We start from the raw sequence: 26837 nt of genomic DNA on the forward strand, positions 1-26837 counted from the left end.
ATGTTTATCATTCCTATGAAAGTGTTTGTACCATTTTTTACCACACATGTATATGGTATGCAGCATTGTTTGGCATGTTTTAACACCTTATGTAGCATTATACTGTATATATCATTTTTCAACTTGTGTTTTTCAATAGTTTTTTTTTTAAATATTTGTCCATTTTTATTCATGTACTGTAAGTCATTCATCATAATTGCCGAATCATACTTCATTGTATGACTATAATACAATTAATTTCTCTTCTCCTAATAATGGATAGGTAGAATGGTTATAATTTTTTACTATAAATGCCACAAGGAACATTCTTCTATTTGTCTTCTTAGGCATAGCTGTGTGAGTACTGAAGCATATCTATCTAGAACTAGACTTGCACCTTGAAATGATTAGCTGTTGACAAATTGCTCTCTCTCTGATGGTTGTACAATTAATATTCCACAGACCAGTCTGTGCTGTGTTTTGGCACAGCTCTGAGCTCATGGCTGCCAGTGGACCACTCTCCCATCCCTCAGGGTGTCCTCTTCAGTGTTCCCAAGTGGCTCAATCCCCCAATGCCTACTGCTGTCTTGGCAGTAGGCCCCTGGCTTTTCTAAACATCATCATTCAGGAGAAGTCGCTGTGACAAAAATGCATGCAATTTTCCATTTCTTTTGATACTGAATGAATTTGATATTCAGACTTAAATTTTTTACCAGTCTGACTGATTATTAAATGATAGCTGATTGTTATTTTAAATTCTCTGATATTTCTGGTTGAGGAGCTTTCATGTGTTTACTAGTCAAAGTTTCTTCTTTTGTGAATTGCCTATTCATATTCTTGGCCTATTTTTCAAAATTAGGTGTATTTCTTACTCTACATATATCCTAAATGCATTAGATATGTCTTCTCTCATTCAGTGCCTTGTCTTTTCACTTTGATTTAAGTGCCTTTGTTGTATAGCAACTTAAAAATTGTTAATTTTCAAAGTTAGCTTTTTATTTTATGATTATGCTTTTAAAAAAATTTCGCTGTTGTTTCATTGTTCCAGTGAGAACGCAAAACTTAGTTGCTTTAATCAACAACAGTTATTTTATTATATATCCTGGTTTCTGTGTGTTCAGAGTTCAGAAAGCTTATAGCAAAGTTGCCTTGTTTCTGTTCCACATGCCTCAGATGGAATGACTGGAAGTCTGGGGTGGCTTGACTGCTGTGGGCTGGAATTATCTGGAGATACCTTCGCTGGCATCTTGTGGTAGATGCTAGTTGTTGACTGGGACTTCACCTTGGCTGCGAGCCAGAAATCCCACAGACTTAACTTATTTCATTGAGTAGGAATTATTAAGCAGAAGTGGTAACAACAAACATTTACCTTTTTTTTTTTTTTAACATATTGGGAATGCTTCTTTATTTTAACTATTGTTTTTGACTATTAATATGTTGTCCTCTTAAAGAAATTCTCTACTGTTCCACTAAGTTGGATAAGAATTTTTAATCACAGTTTAGAGTTAAATTTTCTTGAATACTTTTTATTTCTCATTTTTGAGAAGATATTATAATTTTCTCTTTTGAATTAATTAATATTGTGACCATGATTAATAGCTTTTCAAAAACAGACTCATCATTGCATTCTCTGAATGAAACCTACTTAATCATGATTTGTTAATAGTATTTTAATATTTTGCTTCATTTGATTTACTAGTTTATTTAGAATTTTGCAATTAAAATTTGTTTGGTTTTGCTTTCAAAATTAAACTAGATTCATAAAAGGAGCCTTTTCCTCTTTGTCTGTCTTTCCTCATTTTCATAATAAATGATATATACTTAATCCAAAAGAAAGCAGGAAAAGAGGGAAAAGGAACATAAAAACATAGGACTAATAGAAAACAGGTAGCAAAAGGGTGGATTTAAATCCAGTCTTATCAATAATTATAATAAATGTAAATGATCTAAATACTTCAATAAGAACAAGAGATTGTCAGATTGGCTAAAAGTCTAAGACCCAACTATATGCTGTTGAAGAGAAACTCATTTTAAATATAAAGACCTAGGTAGATTAAAAGTAAAGTGCTATAAAATATATACTCTACAAATGCTAATTAAAAGAAAACTAGATTGATCATATTAATTTAAAGCAAATTAGATATTAAAGCAAGGAATATTATCAGGGCTGACAGAAATTAATGATAAAGGATTGCTTTCATCAAGACTTATCAAGACATAAAAATCCTAAAATTTTGTGCACCCAAAAAATAACAAACAAATAACTTTATCTCAATAAGTTGACGTCTTATATAAAATGTATAATTTCCTAGAAAAATGAAGTAGCAAACTTGTTTCAGGATTTTTAAAGACCGGAGTAAATGAAGAATCAAGAAAGAAACACTGTCAACAATTACAATTACCCTCCCATAAAATAAGAAAAAAATAAACAAACTAGTCATTAAGGAACAGATAACTGTATTTTATATAAAACTTCTAACTTTGAAGCTATTACTTTATTGTGTTTTGGTTTCTGTTGTTGCTGAAGAATAGTATGTCCTTATTCCTTATGAGGTCATCTGTCTTTTTCCCTTTGACATCTCTTATGATTTCCTGTTTATCCCAATGCTTTGGAGTTTCATCTTGTGGTGTCTAGATATGGATGTATTTTTATTTAACCTTTTTGAGACACAAAATATACTTTCAATCTAGATACTTATCCTTTCCTCAATTCTAACAATCACTTAGCTGTTAACTCTTCAAATACCAGTTCTTTATCATTTCCTTCATTTCTTTCCTATGGCCCTCCTATTAGTTATGTCTGAGCCTCTTAATGTCTCCTATGTGTCTCTTAACTTTAAAAAAAAAAAAAGGTTTATTGAGATATAACTCACATCCCCAAAATTCTCCCTTTTAAATACACATACAATTCAATGGTTTTTCATATATTCACAGAGTTGTATACCCATCACCACTAAGTAATTTAAATTAATTAATAACATTTATTTACTTACTGTGCCATGTGGCTTGCAGGATCTTAGTTCCCTGCCCAAGGACTGTACCTGGGCCATGGCAGTGAAACCACCATGTCCTAACCACTGGATGGCCAGGGAACTCCCTTAGAACATTTTTATCATCCCATGAAGAAATCTCATATAAACCAGAAATCACTCCCTGTTTTCCACTCTCCCAGGCCTTAATAACCAATAATTTACTTTTTATCTCTATAGGTTTCCCTATTCTGGACATATAAATGGAACCTTATAATACATGGTCTTTGTGACTAGTTTTCTTCATGTAATATAATGTTTTCTAGGTTTACCTATGTTGTAGCATGTATCACTGCCTTCCTTCCACTTTATTACCAAATAATCTTTCATTGTAGAGATATACCATATTTTGTTATCCATTTATTAGTGATGGAGTTTTGAATAATTTTAAATATTGAATAATTAGGAATAATGCTGCTATGAACACTCATATATAAAATCTACGTACATATAGATTTTTGTATGGACATATGTTTTCAGTTCTCTTGGGTATATACCTGGCAATAGAATTGCTGGGTGACATGGTAATTTATGTTTAACTTACTGAGGAACTGCCAAATATTTTCCAAGGTGGCTGCAACATTTTGCAATCCCACTGGCAATATTTAAAGTTTACAGTTTTTTCACATCTTCACCAACACTTGCTATATTTTGTATTTTTCATTTTAGCCATTCTAGTGGGTGTGAAATGGTATCTCATTATGGTTTTGCTTTGCATTTCCCTGATGGCTAATGATATTGAGCATCTTTTCTTGTGCTCATTGGTAATTTTTATATCTTCTTTGAATAAATGTCTATACAAATCCTTTCCCCATTTTTAAATTGTGTCATTTGTTTTTAATTATTGAGTTTTAAGAGTTTTTAATATATATTTTGGATATAATTCCCTCATTAGAGATATGATTTCCAAATATTTTCCCACATTACATTGGTGTCTTTTCACTTTCTTCATAGTGTCCTTTGAAGCACAAAATTTTTCATTTAGATAAAATTCAATTTATCTATCTTTCCTTTGATTACTTGTGCTTTTGACTGATTGCTTTTCCTTTTAATGTCAGATATAAGAAATTATTGCCTAATCCAAGGTAGAAAAGATTTACATGTATATTTTCTTTAAAGAGTTTTATAATTGTAGCTCTTACATTTGGTTCATTGATCCATTTTGAGTTAATCTTTATGTATGGTGTGACGTAGGGGATTCAACTTTGTTCTTTTGCATTATGGTTATCCAGTTGTCCCAGCACATTTTGTTGAAAAGACATTCTTTCCTCATTGAATTGTTTTGGCACTGATGTCAGATATCAATTGACCATAAAAGTAAAGGTTTATTTCTTGATTTTCAATTCCATTTCATTGATCTAAATATACAGCAGTAAAGCATTAGCACACTGCTTTGATTGGTGTAGATTTGTAGTAAGTTTTGAAAGCAAAAAGTGGAGCCCTCTGACTTTGTTCTTTTTCAAGATCGTTTTAGCAACTCAGGGTCCCTTATTACCAGACTTCTTGCATCAAGTTTTCCTTTCATGTCTTACCTCTGTGTAGTCTTGTTAACATTTCATGGTTTTTTTTAATATGAAATTATTTTCTTGAGGATCACTTAAAATATTCTTTGGGCAAATTCAGTCTACCCCTTATTCCCCTGTCCCATCCTGTACTTTTTTTTTTTTTCAATTTTCTATCTTTCCCTTCTTCTCTCCCAATTTCCAGAGTTTTTTCTAACTTTTTTTCTCTTACAATATTTCCTTTTCTCTTCCAGCTAGTTAGTAAGTACGCTTCATATCCTTAGTACTCTGCTAATCTCTGGGAAAGAAAATCTTTTAAACACTATTCTTACATTGCTTATGGTAAATAATATAAGAGACAAGTATATAAATCCATGCTAGATACTCTTTCATAAAGGAGAATCAGATTTTTGTTTTTGATTTTGATAATATGCTTTGGTTTAAGTTTTGGTGAACTTGAAAGTAATATTCAGTTTAAAGGAGAGTGCTTATGCTAAAATAATTATTAAAGATAAAAGCAAACATTATCTATATACAAAAATTGAATACAAAAGAATAGGAAAAAGGAAAAGCAAACTCTAAAAAGTGACACAAGAATGACTATACATTTTAATAAATAAGTGTGATTTACTTCTTTTGTATTTACTTTTCACTCATTCATTTCTCCAAAAATAAGTATTGAGTATTACTGGGTTTTTTTCCCAAAAACGAGCAATGAATTCTCCAATTCTTCAACACCAACTGGGTCTCCAAGAATTTAATTCAATCCGTACACAAACTATTCAGAGTTAGTACAGATTCCATAGATTGAGGTCTCTGTCCTGCAAGACTGCTCTCATTTCTTTTTTAAAAAATTTAATTTATTTTTTGGATGCATCGTGTCTTAGTTGTGGCACATGGGATCTTCACTGAGGCAGGTGAGATCTTTTGTTGCGGCATGCAGGCTCCTTTCTAGTTGTGGCATGTGAGTTTTCTCTCTCTAGTTGTGACACATGGACTCCAGAGTGCATGGGCTCTGTAGTTTGCAGCATACAGGCTCTCTAGTTGAGGCACCCGGGTTCAGCAGTTGTGGCGGCGCAGGGTTTGCCCTGCGGCATGTGGGATCTTAGTTCCCCAACCAGGGATCAAACCCGCATCCCCTGCATTGGAAGGTGGATTCTTTACCACTGGACCACCAGGGAAGTCCCTGTTTTATATTTTTATTGAAGCTTCTTTTTTGTTTAAGTATATGATAGGAAAAGGAAGAACACAGTGTGCACATTTTGTAGTATGTGGTTATTCTTTGGATTGCTCCAAAAACAGTCATTGTTTCATCTTGAATAGCTCACTTCACAATTGTTTTAGAAACTAAAGGCAGATATTCTCTTTGAAATATTACAACCTTTATGCTTGTTTAATTCACTAGCAGTTTTAAGACCAAGAATCTATTTTTCACTTAAACCATCTTTTTAACTTGTTTTGAGAACAAAGCTGGGTGTTATTAATATGTAATGATTATGTATCACTGATAATATCACAAATATATGTTGGAGATATAAGGCAAGACATATTTGTTATGATGTTATGATGATGTATATTCATTGTTACTTGATAAATGCTGCCTGCACATCACTAGGTAGAGCAGAGAGCATGCCAAGTAATGTGAGGGGTTAGGTCATGGAAACTCTAATATAAGGAAAAAAAGAGTAAGTAGCATAATAAAACTTAGTATGATAGAAGTGAATTAAAATTATGTCTAATAAAACTTAGATATTCAAGTACTTTAGCTTAGTAGCTTTTCATGATCTTGTCCTCTACTCCCAGCAAATTCAGTATTATCTTTGTTTCAAATTCCATCTCCTAATAATCACAATCAGGAAACTCAGAAGTGTTCTTTTCACCATCCTTTTTACCATGAATTCCAACTGCTGTTTGAATCTGGTTAACTAGTTTGATGATCAGTAAGGTACTTTTTTTCTAACCTAGAACTTTAAAGAAAAACATTACCTGTTCAAACTAGAGTAATACAGGCACTGGCATATTCTTGGACGTTGTTGAAAAAAATCAAGCCAGCATTGCTTTTAAAGCCCCAAATAAGAGAGCTTTTAATTTTTTTAAAGCTTTTCAGTCTGCATAAGAACTCAATGAGCATGCAAGTATTATGTGCTGTTACTTTTTCAGACAGTAATCCATTTATCTTGTTAAGTTTTTTTTGAACTCCTGCAAGCTGTTTTAATATCTCCCCTTTTTTCTGATTATTTGACAATTGCCAGTTTTTGTTGAATGTTAAAACAATATGCCTCCTTATGGATATCAACTGTTCATTAACTAGGTGGTATATTTGATGGTGAAGAGGAAGAGAATTCGCAAGCAGTGCAAGGATTTAGTGTTGACATTAATATTATACAATAGATCCTTATGATATCGAGATGTGTATTCTGTCTCAAAGTAGTTTTGATCTGCCATCTTCATTTTCACAAATTATAATCTTTTTTTTTTTTTTTTTTTTTTTTTTTTTTGCGGTCCGTGGGGCTCTTACCGCCGTGGCCTCTCCTGCTGCGGAGCACAGGCTCTGGACGCGCAGGCCCAGCGGCCATGGCTCACGGGCCCAGCCACCCTGCGGCATGTGCGATCTTCCCGGACCAGGGCACGAACCCGTGTCCCCTGCAACGGCAGGCGGACTCTCAACCACTGCGCTACCAGGGAAGCCCCACAAATTATAATCTTTTACGTTTGTCACTCTTAATTTAGAAACTGGTAATAGATGACAATCTTAAAAATTCATTTTGAACACAACAGTGTTCACAGTGTGAACGCCACAACAAAAACGATAACCCAATTAAAGACTGGGCAAAGGATTTGAATATTTCTCTAAAGAAGTTATAGAAATGGCAATAAGCACATGAAAAGGGACTCAACATCATTAGATATCAGGAAATGCAAATCAAAACCACAATGAGATAATACTTCATATCTACTAAGAAATATAAAAAGACAAAAACTGACAAATAAGTGCTGGCGAGGATGGAGTATATGGCAGTCTCATATACTGTTTGTGGGAATGTAAAATGGTACAGCCGCTTTGGAAAACAGTTTTGCAATTATTCAGTAAGTTAAACATAGAGCTACCGTATGACCCAACTTCCATTCTAGGTATATATCTAAGAGAACTGAAAATTTATGTCCACACAAAAACCTGTACATGAATGTTCATAGTGTTATTCATAATAGCCAAAAAGTGGAAACAACCAAAATGTCTATCAGCTGACGACTGGGTAAGTAAAATGTGCATATAATTGGATATTATTCAGCCATAAAAGAGAGTGAAGCACTGATATAAGCTACAATATGGATGAGCTTTGAAAACATGCTAAGTGAAAGAAGCCACACACAAAAGTTCACGTATTATATGATTCCATTTATATGAGATGTCCAGAATAGGCAAATTCATAGAGACAGAAAGTAGATCAGTGGTTGCCAGGGGCTGGAGGAGAGAGTGAAGGGGAGAATAGGTAATGACTACTTAATTGGTATGGTGTTTCTTTTGGGGTTGATGAAAATGTTCTGGAATTAAATAGTGGTGATGGTTGCACAACATTATGAATATACTAAAACCACTGAAGTGTATACTTTAAAATGGTGAATTTTATTTTATGTGAATTGTATCTCAATCTAAAAAATTCATTGTGATTTCTGAAATTTTAATATTTGGCAGAAGAATCCCTGAAACATGTAGAATACTGCTCTGCATTGTCCATATCTTATCCTTGAATTAAACTTATGTGTGACATACTTGAACCATATGCTGTTTTAGCTGCTAAAATGCTCTCTAGTATGATGGCAATGGCCAATCTCTGAGGGAAGTTAAAGAAATAGTTCTTCAAAACTCATTATTTGGGAATTCCCTGGTGATCCAGTGGTTAGGACTCCGTGCTCTCACTGCTGGTGGCCTGGGTTCAATGCCTGGTTGGGGAACTAGGATCCCACAAGCCATGTGGCATGGCCAAAACAAACAAACAAACAAAAAAACACACAAAAAACTCATTATTTTGTTTATTGCTGGAATATTTTTGACCACTCAATACAACGACTTTCCTCAGGTCACAGTAACAAAAAGAGCTGTGCTTTCTTTAAGAAAATTATTTCTTTTCACTTTATGAGTACTGTGAATAATATATACAAGCAAAAGCTGCATATGACAATCATTTCTTCTTTGCATTGGTTAACAGGAAACTCAAAGGCATATATTTCATCCTTCAGCAACATAGAGTACAGGGCCTTATGGCATGCAGTTTTGAAACTAAGCTCTTGGCCTGATCTTATTTTTTTCACTCTCAGGTTCTTATTTTTATTATGAATATTATGTACCTTATTAGTAGCTTACCTCATCTTAGTTTATTACCTCATATTTTAGAACAAGACAGGGTATAAAAATATACAGAGATAAAGGATGTTATAATTAGAGGGGAAAAAAGCCTGAAATGCAAATGTGTTTGAGAAACTTATCTAGATTAATTTACCCTAATATGTAATTAGTAACTGTCTTTATAACTTTCAAATTCCTTATAACTATCTAAGTTTTAACTTTTTTAAGGAGGCAGGGGAAAATGGTAGAAGTAATAAGCAAAAAGAATGGAACTTTGGAAATGATAAACATTTGTATAAATGATTGATAAACATTTGTATAAATGATTGATAATTGTATAAAATGATTGATAATATCAATATAATGATTGATAATATGAATTGCTTTCTGTTTTGAATAGGGTGATAAGTTATAGAATAGGATGGTGCTGGAAATCCAAAAGTGGAAATAGGTCAGTCAGTACAGAGGAGGGAAAAGGGAAAATATGGTGGAGATGTTTTCTGAAATTGCTGGCTGTACTTTTTGTCTAACATTAATCCTATTTAAGCCCCACTGTGCGTAATCAAATAAGAGCTGTGTATGGCATTATTTTTATACTGTGCAGCTGCATGTGTATAGCTTAGAAGGACATTGCTGTCACATCATAAAATATGTCAACATTGCTTTCATATTTTTAACATGGCAGCCTCTCTTACAAAATAATATTGTTTCTAAAGGATTTTTAATTTAATTATATGTGGTATTTTCCCCTATCATTTTTAATATAGTTTCCATAGAATTATTAAATTAGTTCATGTCTTTATTATCTTTGCATTTCTAGCAGCAAGGACAGATTTATACATTTATTAAGTGCTTAGTAATCATTGATTTTGCTTTTGTAATTTTCCCATCAGCATTTTTTCCTTCCCTAAATCCATCTCATCAGCATATAAACATGCTGTAGTATTCCTCCATCTTAATACAAAAACCTTTCAAGGTCCCACATCCCCCTCAAGCTACAGTGCTGTTTCTCTACAGTTTTTTATAGCAAACCCTTTCGAAGAGTTTTCCATATATGCTGCTTCTACATCCTCATTGCACTTTCTCTGCTTTACTTATCCTATTCAGTGCTTTTGTCCACACCACTCTGATGACAACATTCGTGTCCTGGGCACCAGTGAAGTTTATCTAGCTAAATCCAATGGTCATTTCTCAGTCCTTAGGTTAAGTGTTTTCCCAGCAGCATTGTCACAGGCAATCATGTCATGTTTTTTTCTGAAACTTTTCACTTGGGTACTTTGCCAAAACCAAATTCTTGATTTCTTAACACTATCACTATCGCCATCACCAAACTTATTCCTACCCAAGTCTTCTCCATCTCATCCATGTTATTACTAATAAATGCTTTTAAGTGGCATTTTTTTTCATCAAGTACATAGCAAATAATTGGATCTGAGCCTTACACCTCTCTTTCATCTGTATACCTCAAAAAATTTTATAAGCATAATTAACTAAAACTTCACAACATCCTTGTGAAGTAGATAATTATGGCATGGCAAACTGATGTACTAAGAGATTGCCTAAGGTATCTTATGCATGTATGCCAAAATTTTGAAAGTGGACCAGGGTAATGTAGTCCCTGTTGGAAGCATTAGACCAGATTTCTTTTTTATGATGAAATCATTCTAAGAATTCTCAGGAAAAGTAAAATAGTAGTAATGATTACTTAATATCCCTAAATATTCATAACAAAGTTCTTTTAATAGAAAAGAGTAAAATGTGTATTATCTGAAATCTAGTATTTATTAGTGATGGCAACTTTGTTATATCTAATGAAATATATATTTTTTGATTGTATGTTGTTAGATTGCTTAATTGCTTCACCAAGCCTTCATAGCCGTAATCTGAATTGGATCTTTGAAGGTTTGGAGTGGAATAGTTTCATTTAAGTCTTTTAGCTATGGTACATGAAAGCTTTATAAAACTACGAGCTTTGTGTTTGTCTTGATTGCTAGCCTGTTTGAGTAAGGGGGTTTTTTACAAGGCAGTCTTATCAGTGGCAAATTATTCGTTTGGCATTTGTTGACAAGACTGAGATGGACTCTAATTTAGATAAAAACTAAAATTTCCCCAAAATTTATATTCAAATAATGTATTTTAGTTTAGTTAATAGTAATTCCTAAAGGCTTTACCTCTCTATTGCTACAATTTGAGTTGAATTCCCTAAAAAACTTATAGTTAGAGAAATAAAAATACAGCCAAAACAGCATATCATTTTTCTCAAATGAAGCCCTTCATTATATTACTTCATCTAAGTGATTAGTTCATTTTTGGATATTGTGTATATATTAGCCTCAAGAGTGTTTCAACACCTCTTGACAGTGCTACCACTTTCTTCTTCTACTGGATACCCATTTATGGCTCTAAAGCAGAAACCCATGAAGAGGGAGTAAAGATTTTGAGAGGTACTAATTAGTGTTGGAAGAATAGGGTGGTAAACTTTAGAAAAACACACAGCTTTATATATACTTAAATTAAAAAACAATTCACCAAGTTTAATAGCCAGTTGTGCTTTGTTTGCGTGGTTTTTATTATCAGCAAAATTATAAAGTTGCCATCTGAGCTCTAGCTAAACTTCATTGTAGTAAAGCTTATGTTAGTTGTCTAAAAATTTTGTATGTTAACCTGTGGGAATTATAACTCTTCTAGAGAAGTTTCAATCACACAGAACAGTAAGGACAAGTGTTGCAAGTGAAGGATATGATATATTTTGAGGGAATGACAGCTTTTTGTAGTAAGGATAGTGAAATTATTGATATATTTTGGTAATTTATGGAAATATAATTTTATAAGAAATGTAAAATCACTGATAATACAAGAAGTACTGTTTTATTTTATATTTATTTTTTATTGAAGTATAGTTGATTTACAATGTTGTGATAGTTTCTGGTGTACAGCAAAGTGTACATATAGATTCTTTTCCATTATAGGTTATTACAAGATATTGAGTATAGTTCCCTATGTTATACAGTAGGACCTTATTTATCTATTTTACATATACTAGTGTGTATCTGTTAATCCCAAGCTCCTAATTTATCCCTCTCCCCTCTTTCTTGTTTGGTAACCATAAGTTTGTTTTCTATGTCTATGGGTCTATTTCTGTTTTGCAAGTAAGTTCATTTGTATCATTTTTTTAGATTCCACTTATATAGATATATAAGTGATATCATGTTTGTCTGACTTCACTTAGTATGGTAGTCTCTAGGTCCATCCATGTTTCTGCAAATGGCATTATTTCATTCTTTTTTTAAAAAATAAATAAATTTATTTATTTATTTATGGCTGCGTTGGGTCTTTGTTGCTGCGCACAGGCTTTCTCTAGTTGCAGCGAGCAGGGGCAGCTCTTCGTTGCATTGCGCAGGCTTCTTATTGCAGTGGCTTCTCTTGTGGCAGAGCACGGGCTCTAGGTGTGCAGGTTTCAGTAGTTGTGGCATATAGGCTGAGTAATTGTGGCTCGTAGGCTCTAGAGCACAGGCTCAGTATTTGTTGGGCATGGGCTTAGTTGCTCCACGGCATGTGGGATCTTCCTGGACCAGGGCTCAAGCCCGTGTCCCCTGCATTGGCAGGCAGATTCTTAACCACTGTGCCACCAGGGAAGTCCCTATTTTATTTCTTTTTATGGGTGAGTAATATTCCGTTGTATATATGTACCACATATTCTTTATCCATTCATCTATAGATGGACATTTAGGTTGCTTCCACGTCTTGGCTATTGTAAATAGTGCTGCTATGGGCATTGGGGTGCATGTATCTTTTCAAATTAGAGTTTTCTCCAAGAAGTGCTTTTTTAAATGCTATCTGTTTATATTTGGTTTTACCAGAAGTAGTATTTAGTAGTTTAGTATGAAGTAGTTTAGCTGAAGAGAGTAGTAGTTTGGAAAGAGTGGCAAAAAGTTAGAATCGTGGTAAATCATCTCTTTAAGAACTTAAAGAGATGTACAACTTTTTTGTTTCTGCTTTTGGTTTTCTTTAATACTTAAAGCAGTTCTCTTAAGGGGAAGCTCACTTTGTTTTAGGTTGTGATATGACAAAGTTTGGTGTTTTAAAATGAGAGACTATCATTTGTTTTATTTCTAGACTTCTCTTGGGAGGCTTCTCTTGGGAGGCTTCTCTTGGGAGGCTTCTCTTGGGAGACTTCTCCTGGGTATCTCTAGTTTAGATAGTGGGCTCTGGTTATTTTCTAACAGCAGGTGTTGAATTACAGTCGTCCCTTGGTATCTGGTAGGGATTGGATTAATTTGCATGGATTAATGTGCAGTGGCAGGAATCATTGGAACTCTGGCCTTCACAGCTTCTCTGAACATTAAGGGAAGATGCACATCTAATATTTTACTGAATACCCTGCTTAGACCTACAGGTGAAACTGAGGACAGAAAGCATTCAGTGAGTATTATGCACCAAAATACTGCTTGGAATTGGAACTATCCATTCAAGCTGCCTGTTTTCTTTCCTTCGATGTCTTCCCCCCATGAAATCAGAAAAACAACTTTTAGCCAGACACCAACATAGTCAACTGTTTGTATGGGTCAGGAAATGATTTCTATCACTTTAGAGCTTTGTTGCTTGTAGATAAAGTATCTAAATTGATTGGTGCTTTTATAATTTGACAAAACTGCTTAACAAAACGTATATTAATGTTATATAAAGTCTTCTATTTATATGCCTACTCTAGACGGCAGGCTTCTTTCATACATACCGTATTACGTGCTTAGTTAAATAAAACTCTTGTCTTGTTGTTAAAGCTTGCTCATGTTTTTTTCTTAAAACATAATAAGAAAGGGAAAATAATTGTTGGAAAAAGAGGTTCCCAAGGATCAGAACTATTAAAATTGTTAATAAAATAAATTTCTTTTTTTGCTAAGTTCTGTTGAGGTTTTAGTCATAACAGTGCATGAATAAATGAAGTAAACCACTTCTACCCAGCTGATTTAGGTTTAAATTTAAAGAGATTTAAAACTCAGTTCTCCAAAATCTAAGACTACTTCCTCTTATAAGCACTATGGTACATTAAGAATTCTGCAATAAACTAAACCTTCTTTTCCACCCAACATAAACTTGAAAGTTATTTGAAGATAAAATAATTTCCCTCCAAATTTGGAGCACTGTTCCTGAATGGAACATATTCTGCCCAACACAGTTGACGGTTTTTTCCCTATGTCTAAAAAAAATAGAGAAAATAAATTTTCAAATATTTTAGGAGGATCATTTACACTTTGATCTTAGTATAGTTTCAGAAATGCCTAGTTGCGCTAATACGGTAGTCACTAGCCACATGTGGATCCTTAAATTTAAATTAGTTAATATCTAAAAGTCAGTTCCTTAATCACACTAACCATATTACAAGTACTCAGTAGCCACATTTGGCTATGGGCTGGGTATCGGACAGTGCAGATAGTAAACTTTTCCATTATTGCATTAAGTTCCATTGCACGGCTCTGTATAGAATAGAGTTGTCCCTTGATATCAGTGGGGGATTGATTCTAGGACCTGCCACAGGTACCAAAATCAGTAGATGCACAAGTCTCTTATATAAAGCAGCATAGTACAGTCAGGCTTCCCTTATCTGTGGGACCCACATCCCATGAATATTTATATGTATTCCATTAGTGGTAGATCACATTTTTACCAGTTTCTCCGGTTTTATAGATTCCTATTATTTACAAGTATCCTTCCCCCCTAAAGTATTGCTTATTGAAGCATGTGATTTTTTTCCTACCAAGTAATTTCCCCAAGTAATAAAAATAATAATAATAATAGACAGGATTTGAAATAGCTAGATGATGGTAGAAGCATGTTTAGATTTTTATAAAGTTTGTTATTAACCTTAAAAATGTATGCCAAATTGTGCATACTTGTGATTCTCTAAAAAGTGAATGATAAAGACAGAATTTCCATGTCTACAATCCAAGATTGCAACACTGAAATAGCCTACCAGTAGCATACGGTTTATGAGATTACTTTTCATATGTAAATTTTAGAGAGAATTTTTATTATATAACCACACCTTGAAATGAGCATAGAACACAGAGAAAACATTAAACTGGTATATGAATTAATGATTAAATATTTTAGTGACTATTACTTTAAATGAATTTTAGGGTTAATTAGCATATATTTTCATGTTCAGATTGAATAGAGTGAGAAAAAGCCAGTAAATTTTTTATTCATTTATTCCTTTGAACCTTTTCAATAAGCTTGGTAGGGATAAATATCCTTACGTTGTATATATTGAAACTTATGTAAGGTTGTCAAGTGAAGGTGAAGTCTTGAGTATGCTAAAATTGATTAGATAAGGAAAGACTTTTTCCGTTTGGGGGCAGAGGAAGAAGAAAAATAGAGATAGTTACATGCTAATTACTGGAAACATAGTAAATATAGTTGGTAAACTGGTAAATATAGTTGAGATTTTCTCTGTGCATATTTACTAAGATGGTGTCTGGTGGGGGAAAAGTATATAACCAATACATTAGTTGAATTATGTTTTCATAAAATGTAATATTACTTTTTATATGTCTAATTTGAATATATTTCCTAGTTTCAAGATGATTTTAAAGAATTACCTTTTCATTTTAAAAGCCACCCAGGATTTTTATGAGAAGCCCTAAGATTTGTCTAACTTTAACCTCTAGTGTCGTCTTAATTTCATGTATTTTTTTTTCTCATGCATTTGCAAATATCCAGTAAGTTATGTGTAAAAATTGCTACTACCATGATGAAGGAATGCCTTTTTTTTTTAAATAAATTTATTTTATTTATTTATTTATTTTGGCTGTGTTGGGTCTTCGTTGCTGCGCGCGCGCCTTCTCTAGTTGCAGCGAGCGGGGGGCTACTCTTCCTTGCAGTGTGTGGGCTTCTCACTGTGGTGGCCTCTCTCATTGTGGAGCACAGGCTCTAGGCACACAGGCCTCAGTAGTTGCAGTATGCAGGCTTAGTAATTGTGGCTCACAGGCTCTAGAGCACAGGCTCAGTAATTGTGGCTCACGGGCCTAGTTGCTCCGCAGCATGTGGGATCTTCCCGGACCAGGGATCGAACCCATGTCCCCTGCATTGGCAGACGGATTCTCAACCACTGCGCCACCAGGGAAGCCCAGGAATGCCTTTACAAGGTTTTTATACTCTAAGGATTAGGGCTTTAAATCAAGTATGCATTTTAAATTATAAATTTAGTCTTAATTATCTTGTTTTTGTCCAAGAAAATAAAAAATAAAATGGAACATTTATCTTTTTATTCAGTTACTTATTTTATTTGAATGTAAGTATTTAAAAATATTTAATAGCTTTTTAAATTACAGAGTTTTATAGAAAGTATATTTGGTTCTTTCACAAGCCTTTTTATTGACTCTTTACCATCACAAGCCTGTTTTTTTTTGTATTGATTGAAGTTGAAAGCATAATGCTAGGAAGGAGTTCACTGAAGGCAGGTCTTTGGATACAGAGAGTAATGCATTCCATCTATGTAGGCTTTTTCTGATCTGATCTGATACGGTGGGAACAGATAATTTGGAGAGAATAAGTTTCCGGTCTTATATTCTTTTATACCTCCATGCATCATTTAAAGCTAACACGTTCTCCTCCTTAGAAATCTTTCCTCTTTCGCCTTCAGTGTATTTTCCATTTCTCTATTTCTTGGACTTAAAACATAACAAAACACCGTACAGTGTCACCTCTCTTGCTTCCCATGAGCCTTATTTATAGGTGTCCCCCAAATTCTGTTGGATAGTCTTGTTTTTTCTTTATATTCATTACCTTGGTAAACTCTCTTGGCTTGAATTGTACTTTTTATATGACTGATTTTTAAACCTTGGACTATTCTAAATCGCAATATCTACCCGTTGTTGAGAAGCATCTCCATTTGAATAGCCTGTGGTAACACTGGACTTACTTACTGTCCAAAATAAAAGTCACTTCACCCTACCACTACAGGTTTCTTTCATTGTGTCCCTGGTAATCTTTCTCTGCTGTCCTCGTTCCTGTACTTAATTTAGCATGAAGTCCTCTTGTTTCTCCATGTAAGATGTATCTTGGGTTTCCCATTCTCTCTGTACTCATCTGCACTATCCAGACCCTCATTGTATCACATCTGTTAACTCACTACAACCACTTTCACACCAACCCCGCTTTGCCTTTTTTTTTTTCTTGAGCTTCCCAAAATCTCCCTACAGTGACTTTTTAAAATGTATACAAAGTTGTTAATGCATATTTTCCTTAAATAGAAATTGTAAGCATTTTTATTTATATATCCCTCTGGGCATAGTGCTGGATGCGGTAGGGAATCAGTAAGTAATTGTTCACTCATTCATTCAGCAGCTCTTTCTTGAGTAGTTGTTGGATTCCAGCTGTTATACTAGTGCTCCAGTGATCTCTCATGCAGCTTACAGCTGAAAACAGTCTCTGGTGAGAAGAGAAGGCTTCTCTGAGGAGGTGGCATTTGTTATCAGACCTGAAAGAAATGAGAAAGCCAGTCCTGCAAAGATATGGGGAACAGTTCCTGCAGGCTGAGAGATCAGCAAATGTCAAGGCCCTGAAGAGGGACAAGTTTGGTATGTTTGGGGAGTATCAAAAAGGTCACTGTGACTGGAACATAGTAGAGAGAGAGTGACAGGAGATGTAGTCAGGAGACCAGGTGACAGAGGGACTAATAGGCCATGGTAGGTATTATGGATTTTATCTTACGTGATGGAAAAGCCTTTGGACAGTTTTGAGTAAGGGAGTGTTGTGAGCTAATATATTTGTTGCTAAGTTAAGAATAGAAGTAGGGAGACTATAATAGTAATATTGGAGAGCAATATCTTGAACTAGTGAGGTAAAAAGCAGTAATAAGTGTTTTGAATTAAGGATAGAATGAGGAAGAATGGTTGGCAGGATAGATTGGATGGGAGGTGTGAGATAAAAAAGGAACCAAGGAAAACTCAGTTCTGTGTGCTTGGACAAGTCATGTATCCTCTCCAATATCTATTTTCCTGAGTATATAATGAGAAATACCTCTTTTCCACTTCTTGAAGGAATTGTTATGAGGATCTGATGAAATAACACATGAAAGCTAATTATGAATCTTAAAACACCATTAACATTGTATTAATTTTTAACACTAAACATTTTAAAGTTCACCTTAAATTAAATCATACCTTGTTAATTAAGAAATTTCTAAAAGCTTAGATTTGACAGGAATAAGAACTCTAACCCATATACAGCTTAGGAAATAGTTTAACTTATAACTTTCCCTGGGTTTATAGTATATAGTTCCTTTCCAATTATATTTTCAATCTTTAATAGTTTTGACACTGTTCATAAGGAATAGCATGAAGCAATTTCTCCTATTAATTGATAATAAGTAGATCATGTTCTGGCCATAGACTACACTGCTAATCTAATCATAGAGAAAAAGGTAAACAATACCTGGCTGTCTTTTGTTCTGTAGTATATTTAAGACACTGTGATTCTCCTCTCGGTAATTATTTGAAAACAAATAAAACTAACCCAAATGACCTATAGTTTATTTACTAATATGTTATATTACGTTAACCCTGGGGTGTTGTTGATTATAACAAAACATATTTTACCATACTATAATAAATAATGACCTATAAATAAACTCCAGGTGTTTTAGGCTTATTTGTGTCATGCCAATTGTACTTTTCCTGACAATTTTAGATTAATTTAAATATGACTTATGGCATCAAGAAAGACAAATATTCTAAACAAACTTTTTAGTTTCTGAAATCACTTACTCAAGTATGATTCAGCTGAATGCTATTTCTGTTTTTTTATTGCAGATTTCTCAACAGTTATGTCACAAGATTGACCACATTGATCACAGTAAGACTAAAATGATAATTAAGCTTTTAAGGATGTTTTGTTTTCTCTGAGAATGAGAATTAAGTTAGAAAATATTTATGATTTTAGATTGTTGTTCTTTCTTTCAAGAGCCAAATGAATGTTTACATTTAATGATTCACACCTCACACTCTACTTATTTAAATACTTCTTTAAATGATTTTAAAACATTTTAAATGAAAAATACACTTAATTTATAACTGAAATTATATGCCTAATTATACTAACATATTTCAGTGTGAATCATAATCTGAACATCATCTTTTTTAGTTTTTGTTTTTATTAAAATATGGCATGAAACATTTAAGGTGACTTCACATTAGGAAAAAAATTACAAAAATAAAATTACTTGGGACTAATCACATATTAAGGAAAGACTGTGAAAACAGCATTGAAAGTATTCTTAGACTTCTTGATTAAATTTTTCATTGATATTTAAATGATTTATAAACAGTCTTCCAAATATGGAGAGTTGTTGAAAAAGGATAGTTCTCTTAAGAAACTGAACTTTTCCGCTTTAATTTTATTTAAAGTGTTAATTTCTACTGTGTATAAGGTAATATGTTACTTAAAGAAAAACTTTTATCCAAGGCCTTGATCTACATTATTAGAAAATTCTAACTATTAAAATCTGAATTGCAGTAATGAAATTTTACAGCATTTTTGAAAACTCCTTTTAAGTAACAGAGGAAAAAAATTGAGTAAATTATTTACTCAGTTAATCTGCTTCTTAAATCCCGTTTTAATTGTTCATTAGAAGCAGTAATTATCAGAAATGTTATTCTGTGTATATAAAACCTTAATGTTTTAATATTTTTTTGGAAAACTGGTACATTTAACATTTTTCAGAGAGGCCAGAGACAACTTTTATTCTATTCTATTTTTAAAGGCTTTATCATCATCATTGAGTCTACAGATGTATATGGCATGTTCATTTTCCTAAGGGAGTATTTTAGCTATCTCTGATTTGTTGCTCTTTGCTTGTTTGTTTTTTCTTAATCAGAACTTTATTGCCCTAACTGAATGGTTTACAACAAAATATTAACATATTTCTGTAGTAACCTTCTGTTTTGCATCTAATGTTTTATAAACAAGGAAGTTAAAATTAGCATTGGATGAAAAAGGTGTTTTTTTTAAATTAAAAAATGCTAACTCTCAGTACATTTTTAGGGTAATATTAAGGGAACACTTAATTGCAACTGTTCTAAATTCAAGAATTTCAGGAAGAGAGGTGGTGTTCAATATTATCAGATGTTAAATAAGTTAAAAATTAAGAAGTATTCATTTGAGAGTTTCATAAGTGACTGATAGTAGAAACCCTGTGTAATAATGTACGGGTTGTGAGGCTTTCTCTAGCTCCTTGTGTCAAGAAGAGGGTAGATTTCATCACTGATTCAGGCTGAGGGCATTGAGAGAGTAGTTCAAGTGTTGACCATGGGACTGGAATAAAATGAGGCCAGGGAGAAGGGCTGATATATTCAGAGAAAATGGAGAAAGGACTGGTCAGAGGTAGATAAGCTGGTGAAATGAGATGATAAAGAACTAAAAGAGTAGAATGCTGTGGTTAGGAAGGGGCTATTATAGATTGTTTCAGAGCTGGAGCTGGAGTATTCATATATAATATATACCTTGTGTATTTTTTTCTTCAGAACTCAGGAGAATTTCTCTTTTTACTCCTTATGTTACATTTCTCTGAAGTGTCAAGATCTTCTAAATGATCTCTTTTCCTCCTGGCCATCATCAATTCTATTGAAGCCTATATGTGATCCTCAGTTGAACTTTATTAAAGCGTTGCTCTGATTCTTTTATGTCTCTACCTGAAGATGTATAGTGACTTTCCATTTCTTATAAGTTCAAATTAAGGCTTTCTAACTTGGTATTCAAGACCCCTCCTCAGTTTGGCTCTAACATATTTCCCAGACAAATATCCTATTATTCAAGAAGAAGAACCCTACATTCTATACAATGTGAACTACATACTCCACCTTGAGTATACATTTTGTCTCCATACTTACATTCATGTCATTCCCTTTTCCTAGAATATTCTTTTTCCTTTTCAGTCTTTTGTTTCTCCTGATGAAATCAAACCTCCCTTCTAATGCCCTGTATACCTGTAATCATCTCTTTGAGGCCTTCCCTAATCATCCTAATTGAAAGTGATTCTCCCTCCTTAGTAGTTTGGTGATGCTTAATTTTTATTATTCTTATGTAACTGATAACATATATTCCCTTGTATTCTGCATACTTTAATATGTATTTTCCAATTGAGCAAATGAGTATTTAGCAAATGTTGCTAGTAATCATAAATACCCCAGAAAGAACTAAATTAATTAGTATCTTTAGTTTTCTTATATTAAAATTGAAACAAGAATATTAATACATGCATATCCAAAATTGAACCATGGGAAGCAGGGTAGTTAGGAAAGGGCATAGGTTTTAGAACCAGAGCGAGTTCAAGTACTGATGCCGCTGTATACTGTGTATATGACCTTTAGCAAGTCAGCCTCTTTGTGCCTCAGTATCTGCAGAAAATGATTTATGCATATATTTAAAAGGATTTTTATAAGTATTAGTTACCTTTCTTCCCTCTTACTTGTTTAATGTTATAGTTTACTCCTTTATTGATATGAGAGGGGTAGGACATCAACTATAAAGATCAGGGATATATCCAAATTTACCTTACTTACACATTGTGATCCTTTCATTTGTACGTTTTAATGTATGGATTTTTAGTTTCGACATTACATATAGTAATGATAACTTTGTTGACTTACATAAGTTCCAGCAAGGAGGCTGATTAGATCTATTGATACAATGTGCTTTCTTCGGGGTGGGGAGAGTCAGACCTTACTAGAATACAAATATCTTAAAAGGCCAGAATGAACTTTAGAAAAGTTTAGGTTGTGCTACATTCCCCTTATATAACAGATGAGAAAACCAACATCCAGAGAATTTGAAGGGAAGTAACATGCATAATGGTTAAGAAGAGGAACTGGGTCAGAAAAACCTTTAAGTTTGTGCTGTAATATTTATATAGCTGTTTTGATCTTAAGTCAGTTACATAGTCTAAGATCCAGTTTTTTTCTCTCTAAAGCAGAGTAGTGTTTATACTTCAGGAGTGTTGTGAATATTAAATTTTAAAATGCTTATAATAAAAGCGCAGCACAGAGGCTGACATGGTAAATTCTGTTGACCCCTTGTCATAGTCATCATCATCTATCTGTAAAGTTACTTGCCCAAAGTCACATAGTGTGAGATCTTGATCCAAACCTGGTTTTGCTTTATTCTATTATAATTTTTACTTCTGTTTCATGATCACCTCTTAGTTGATTAAAAATCTCTGAATGGCATTTGTAGGAAGTATAATAAAGTAACTCATAGACTTTTTTCTTCTCGCATCTCCCCAAATCCTCTATCTTCTCTGAGAGTATTCGTGCAATTTTGCTTATGTGCAGTTTTGTTTATATGTAATTTTATTAATACAGTGGCTATATTTTATTTTAAATATTCTTATTTAACATTTTGCTTCATATTTAGTAACTTGTTACAAAGCAACTTTTAAAATAAAGTGGCTTTTCCTGTTTTTATTAAAATTTCTTTTTTTCCTTTGGTAATTTTATTGTGAATATTATTTAAATTTCATAGAGATTTATGTCTACCAATAGAAATATTTAACTTAAAAATTCAAATTTAGAAGAAATTACTATATAATTTTACAGTGTACACACTATTAGAAATATTGGTGTTAGATAGTAAATTTTAAATGTCAGTTAGGTACCTACCACAGATAAGATATAAACAAGCATGGCAATGACTGATTGTTGTACCCTAATATCAATTTTCTCCGTCTACTAGTTTTGTTCCCAGCCTATGACTACCTGGAATAAAAGTATCACTTTCAGTCTCTCTTACAGCTAAATGTGCTCATGTGACTAAGTTTTGGCTAGAGATACATAAGCAGTAGTACTGTGTGCACCTTGCAGAAAGTATTGTTAAAGGAAGGAGGGCATACCCTATTTTTCCCCCATCCTCCATACTTGCTGAGATGTGGGCATGATAACTGGACAATGAGTGGAAACCACAAGCTAAGAATGGGCAAAGCAATAAGATGGAAAGTCCCTGATAACTTCAGGATGTCACCCTGCCCGCAGTGACCTATGACTTGAGTGAGATAAACTTCTATCTTGTAAGACACTTGAGTTTTGGCTTTCTGTCACTCATGACCAAAATTAATCCTGATTACATCAAGATAATTTTACAAAGTTTATGCCATTGTTTAAATGTCTTTGATTTGTTTACATTTCATTTATTTTTCTTGGACTCTTGTCACTTTTTTGATAGCTTCAATTTTAGGAGGAGAATACAAAAGGAAATAATTCACTCACTCTGTCTAGGAGAGGAGACTAGGGAAATCTCTAAAGAGAGGGGAGACATTTAGGCTAGATTTTTGAGATATGAGTTACAAGAGAATCCAGAAAGAAAATAGGCATATAGATTGGAAACAACATATGTTCAGGGACATGCAACTATTTTAGTTAAATATTGTTGAAATGTAAAATTTGAGTAAGTAAATGAGCCTAAAGGTCAGATCTTATAGGAATTTACAAACCAAGAAGTTTGGTAAGTGCTAAGTACCTAGCGAAGTTTCTTTTAATGTTAATAATTTTAATATTACTTATGGTTTTACCATTAAATATTTTTAAAAGAAATACATTTTTATACAAGCTTTTAGGAAGGAAGAACAAAACTATTATTTATTTATTCACGGATTAAGATACTAGGTGATTTCTATTTGAGCCTTTAACAATTTTAGAAGACATATTATTACATTTTACAGATGGCTAAACTGAGACTCAGAAGAGTCAAGTGTCTTTCCCAGTGTGGTAGTTAAGTCATTATTTGGAAAGTACAAAAATCAACCATTTAAGAACAAGTCTGCTATATGTTGTCTGACCTTTATTTTTCTACTTTTCTAATACCAAAAAGAGCGTTATAGTCAAATTTAAAATATCTTTGGTAAAATATAGTAACAGTGATCAAACCAGAAGTAAAGTCTATATAAGAATTTCCATATTTTATGCCAATGAATACATCTAAAATATTAAATTAAAAAATCTAATATCTTAAAGTTATAAACTAGTAAACATTTTGTTTTCTAGAGTCTGAATTGTGAAGAGTATCTTCAAAGTTAGTGTATAGTAGCCATTTAAATTACTTCATACAAATCAAATTTCCATTGCTATTCCTAAGTGTATATTTGGATAAAAGAAACCTCCATCTCCTATTGCACCTCACCAAAAAGTTGCACTGTTTTAACATTAATGCAGCTAAAAGCATGCATGGTGTTCTTAGTATGAGTACCTATAGATAGAAATGACACCCTGCTGCAGAGACCCAACTGAACTTCTCTGAACAAGTAAAAGTATATAATGTTACACACTCGTTTGGTTTAAAGATTACTTCTTATCTGAAAACTCTAAATGAGCTACTATTTAATAAATCTGCCTAAAAATAGAAAATACAGTAACCTTAATATATCTTAGAGATAATTGTAGAGGCATGAGAGAATATAAAAGAAAAACTAATTTTCTAATTTGGTTTGGTGTTTTTTAATTGTAATCAGCAAAGAATCTAGCACCTAGACCACTAGGTCAGTATTTTATGAATTAAAGTGACTTGAAAGTTAATCTGGTTAATACATTATTCTTTTCCCCTCACACTTTCTAGAACACCATGCATACATCTGCTGTGAGATGTACATTCATTGAAATGTTAGTCAAGGAGTAGATAAACTACAAGTACAGTCTACAGAAACTGTTTTTAGGGATGAGAAGAGGGTGTTATAGACTGAGTTATGGGGTTATGATATTTGACTCTTCATTCCTTTTCTATAAATACACAAATGAAAAACTGGAGGAGAAAATATTTTGATATAAATGGAAAAATTCTTATTTTATTGCATCAAAAGGGTACCTAGGGGCTTCCCTGGTGGCGCAGTGGTTGAGAGTCCGCCTGCCAATGCAGGGGACACGGGTTCGTGCCCCAGTCCGGGAAGATCCCACATGTCACGGAGCAGCTGGGCCCGTGAGCCATGGCCGCCGAGCCTGCACATCCAGAGCCTGTGCTCCGCAACGGGAGAGGCCACAACAGTGAGAGGCCCGCATACCGCAAAAAAAAAAGGGTACCTAAAATTAGCATGTCATAGATGTTTAAAAAAATCTGACTAATACAAATATTCCTGATGCTCTCCTTATGTGAGTATATTTAAAAAACATTTAAAAAACATTGCATCAGTAGGTACATTTCCATCATAATATAAGATAGTATGTGTAAACTTTTCCATGTTCAAAGTATGCCACTTATTTTTATAATACTTGCAATTTTATTATCTGATTTTCTTTCTTAGGAAAATGTCCTCAACTTTTGTTCATAAAATTCATAATTATTGTCTCTTTATTGCCTTTACCAATGAAAATTCCTGTGTCTTTTTTTACTCTAGTTTGTTTCATATTTTCAGTGTCGATCATACACACTTGGCACTAAACTTAAATATCATAGCTCCCCTCAAATGTTGCCTCTTCCATGAAACCTCTGCAGTTGGAATTACTCTCCCCATCATTTCTGCCTGTCTAGTATTTGTTATTTCTATCACAGCATTGTTCTTCAACACTGGAGTCCTTGGACCTCCTGAGTATGTAGATATATTCTCTGTGGGGGAGAGAGAGAGTTTGCTATAAGAATTTACAAAGTTCAACATTAATGTAAAAGAAATATTCTTGGATCATCTGGGATGCTTACCTTATAAACAGTCACTGCCATCGACTTTCAGGGCAATGTCGATGTCAGTTTAATAAGAAAAGAACAAAAATAGATTTGATATGTACAAATGGTTCATTTGTACCAACTGAAGGCCAGTTGACATCAGAGTGAACTAAATTATAGCTTTGTAGTAATTTGAGTAGAAAGAAATGGTGGAATATTAAATTGTTCAGCGAATGCTAGACCATAAGATACACATGCCAAACTCAAAGGTAACTGGAAACTAATGGGGAAATAGCAGTCAATACCATATTCATGTTGAGTACAATGATTTTATTTTAGCAAAAACATCATATTGATAACAATTAGAAATCCGTTAGTTTTGTAGCTTTTATGTGCACAGTTTGTAAATTTGTTTCGATACTATTTTTGAATAAGATCTGGAAGCAAGAAGAAGAGTTTATCCTTATCCATAGTTTTACTTTTCTAGGTATTTCAGTAACATAATAATTTAATTAGTGTGTCAACACGTGTCCACAATACATTTTTTTCTCCCTTTATGAGGATTTATACATAACCTAAGTTTCAGAAACATTCTTATAGAGCCTTTATCTGCCACATGAGGTGATTTGTGTGTTTGGCTGTTTCAACTATTAGATGGTAAAGTCCTTACAGTCTAGTGAAGCCATAGATTATGTTTTACTAATTCTTGCAGTCCCCTTAGAGTCTATTACAATGCCTTATCCCCAGTAGTGGCACAGCAGATATTTATGCAAAAAACTGGCCTATGCAAGTGTGCCTCTTAGTGTTGATAATCTGTTCAATTGAACTAGAATGGATAAATATATAGAAAACAATATAGGCAATATATACATTTTAACAATTTGAAATTCATATAAGTTAACAAATTCCTATTTTTTTTAAAAGGAAACACACTCTCCTTATGACTTTTGAGTGGTTTGTTCTTTTTTTAAAATTAATTAATTAATTAATTTATGGCTGTGTTGGGTCTTCGTTTCTGTGCGAGGGCTTTCTCTAGTTGCGGCAAGTGGGGGCCACTCTTCATCGCGGTGCGCGGGCCTCTCACTATCGCGGCCTCTCTTGTTGCGGAGCACAGGCTCCAGACACGCAGGCTCAGCAATTGTGGCTCACGGGCCTAGTTGCTCCGCAGCATGTGGGATCTTCCCAGACCAGGGCTCGAACCCGTGTCCCCTGCATTGGCAGGCAGATTCTCAACCACTGTGCCACCAGGGAAGCCCACAAATTCCTATTTTTAAATTAAATGTCCTGTAGGATTTTGGTCACTTACAGTGTTGCATGAATTACTTTAATTAGGTAATCAAAGGACCT

The 26837-nt window shown here is 33.6% G+C and overlaps 1 protein-coding gene across 23 annotated transcripts in view; it reads left to right on the plus strand.

The window, feature by feature from the left end:
• BAZ2B (bromodomain adjacent to zinc finger domain 2B) overlaps positions 1-26837 on the plus strand; it is a 386914-nt gene that overhangs the window by 162066 nt on the left and 198011 nt on the right. For 22 of the 23 annotated variants that reach the window (XM_073807661.1, XM_073807659.1, XM_073807676.1 and 19 more), the window contains one exon: positions 18668-18710. The exons of the other annotated variant lie outside the window; for it this stretch is intronic. The gene's annotated coding sequence lies outside the window, so the exon portion shown is untranslated. The remainder of the gene's footprint in view (positions 1-18667; positions 18711-26837) is intronic. 23 annotated transcript variants of the gene reach the window in all.

Source organism: Tursiops truncatus, chromosome 7, assembly GCF_011762595.2.
Source record: "Tursiops truncatus isolate mTurTru1 chromosome 7, mTurTru1.mat.Y, whole genome shotgun sequence".
Taxonomy (NCBI): domain Eukaryota; kingdom Metazoa; phylum Chordata; class Mammalia; order Artiodactyla; family Delphinidae; genus Tursiops; species Tursiops truncatus.